This window comes from Natator depressus, chromosome 28, assembly GCF_965152275.1.
Source record: "Natator depressus isolate rNatDep1 chromosome 28, rNatDep2.hap1, whole genome shotgun sequence".
NCBI lineage: Eukaryota > Metazoa > Chordata > Testudines > Cheloniidae > Natator > Natator depressus.
The window spans coordinates 8,473,848-8,476,347 of NC_134261.1; the positions used below are offsets into that span (position 1 = coordinate 8,473,848).

The 2,500-nt window shown below is 60.0% G+C and overlaps 1 non-coding gene across 1 annotated transcript; it reads left to right on the forward strand.

The window, feature by feature from the left end:
• The first annotated feature begins 1,897 nt into the window (after positions 1-1,897).
• Positions 1,898-2,016, forward strand: LOC141980087 (5S ribosomal RNA). Its single transcript, XR_012637462.1, has one exon. It is a non-coding gene; the product is annotated as a 5S ribosomal RNA (ribosomal RNA).
• Positions 2,017-2,500: the final 484 nt, after the last annotated feature.

Consider the following 2,500-nt stretch of genomic DNA (forward strand, 5'->3'; position numbering starts at 1 on the left):
GGGGGCCGCCCCACCTGCCAACGTGCCCCTGTCCCCCCTCACAAGATCGGGTACAACGCGCAGATTGGTCCCCGAGGCTCATCTCTGGTTCTCACAGGTTCCGAAAAACCTGTTCTCAGAAATCTCCTCGCACCCGTCAAAATGAACTAGTCGAAAAATCCAACCGCCAATTTAGGGGGACCAATCTGAAATCCTATCCGACCTCCTGGTTCTCTCGGTCGGCCGAGGGCACTTTTGGCGACCCCATCCGGACTTCCGTGAGACTGCCGGCCATCAGGTCAACCCGTCACTTTGAATGGGGTTGACCTGATGGCCGAGCAGGGACTTAGACATTTTTTCAGCCTTTTCCTCGGGGTTGACCTGGTGTCCCGGGGGGACTTAGACATTTTTTTCAGCCTTTTCCTCCGGGTTGACCTGGTGTCCCGGGGGGACTTAGACATTTTTTCAGCCTTTTCCTCCGGGTTGACCTGGTGTCCCGGGGGGACTTAGACTTTTTTTCAGCCTTTTCCTCCGGGTTGACCTGGTGTCCCGGGGGGACTTAGACTTTTTTTCAGCCTTTTCCTCCGGGTTGACCTGGTGTCCCGGGGGGACTTAGACATTTTTTTCAGCCTTTTCCTCCGGGTTGACCTGGTGTCCCGGGGGGACTTAGACTTTTTTTCAGCCTTTTCCTCCGGGTTGACCTGGTGTCCCGGGGGGACTTAGACTTTTTTTCAGCCTTTTCCTCCGGGTTGACCTGGTGTCCCGGGGGGACTTAGACTTTTTTTCAGCCTTTTCCTCCGGGTTGACCTGGTGTCCCGGGGGGACTTAGACTTTTTTTCAGCCTTTTCCTCCGGGTTGACCTGGTGTCCCGGGGGGACTTAGACATTTTTTTCAGCCTTTTCCTCCGGGTTGACCTGGTGTCCCGGGGGGACTTAGACTTTTTTTCAGCCTTTTCCTCCGGGTTGACCTGGTGTCCCGGGGGGACTTAGACATTTTTTTCAGCCTTTTCCTCCGGGTTGACCTGGTGTCCCGGGGGGACTTAGACATTTTTTTCAGCCTTTTCCTCCGGGCTGACCTGGTGGCCGAGCGTCTCGCCGTCCGCGGCCGGAGCTAGAGATGCCCCCCCCCCCAGGCCAGCCTGCGAAGCCGCGGCCAGGATCGGGCCCCTGGAAGTCTGACTAAAAATTTTCACCGACCCCAAAAACGGTTAGGGGGGGCCTCATAAAGCCTCCGGAGCGAAAAAAAAAAAAACGGAAAAAAGGATCGGGCCCACCCGAGGCAGGGGAGTCAGTAAGGGAAAGGGGACGAGGCGGCCCGGAGCCGGGTGCCCGGAGCCGGGTGCCGGCGGCCAGGATCGGGCCCCTGGAAGTCTGAAAAATTTTTTTCACCGACCCCCAAAGTGGTATTGGGGGGGGCTCATAAAGCCTCCGGAGCGAAAAAAAAAAAAAACGGAAAAAAGGATCGGGCCCACCCGAGGCAGGGGAGTCAGTAAGGGAAAGGGGACGAGGCGGCCCGGAGCCGGGTGCCCGGAGCCGGGTGCCCGCGGCCAGGATCGGGCCCCTGGAAGTCTGAAAAAAATTTTTTCACCGACCCCCAAAGTGGTGTTGGGGGGGGCTCACGAAGCCTCCGGAGCGGAAAAAAAAAAACGGAAAAAAGGATCGGGCCCACCCGAGGCAGCGGAGTCAGTAAGGGAAAGGGGACGAGGCGGCCCGGAGCCGGGTGCCCGGAGCCGGGTGCCCGCGGCCAGGATCGGGCCCCTGGAAGTCTGAAAAAAAAATTTTCACCGACCCCCAAAGGGGTGTTGGGGGGGGGCTCATGAAGCCTCCGGAGCGAAAAAAAAAAACGGAAAAAAGGATCGGGCCCACCCGAGGCAGGGGAGTCAGTAAGGGAAAGGGGACGAGGCGGACCGGAGCCGAGTGCCTACGGCCATACCGGACGGAAGGCCCCCGATCCCGTCCGATCTCGGAAGGTAAACCGTCCCGGGCCTGGCTAGTACTTGGATGGGTGACCGCCTGGGAATCCCAGGTGCCGTAGGCAGCTTTTCCCGCTGCGAGCCAGCTCTCTCCTTTTCTGGGGAACAAGGGCAGGGTCGCCCTGCCAGGGGCCCTGGGGCTGAAGTCCCTGCCGGCCACCAGGTCAACCCGGAGCCTGCCCCTCTGCGGCCAGCAGGTCAACCCCATACCGGCAGGGGGTTGACCTGGTGGCCGGGAAGCAGAGCGGCCAGCAGGTCAACCCCATACATTCAGCGGGTTGACCTGGTGGACGGGAAGGAAAGCGGCCAGCAGGTCAACCCCATACTTTCAGCGGGTTGACCTGGTGGCCGGGAAGGAAAGCGGCCAGCAGGTCAACCCCATACATTCAGCGGGTTGACCTGGTGGCCGGGAAGGAAAGCGGCCAGCAGGTCAACCCCATACATTCAGCGGGTTGACCTGGTGGCCGGGAAGGAAAGCGGCCAGCAGGTCAACCCCATACATTCAGCGGGTTGACCTGGTGGCCGGGAAGGAAAGCGGCCAGCAGGTCA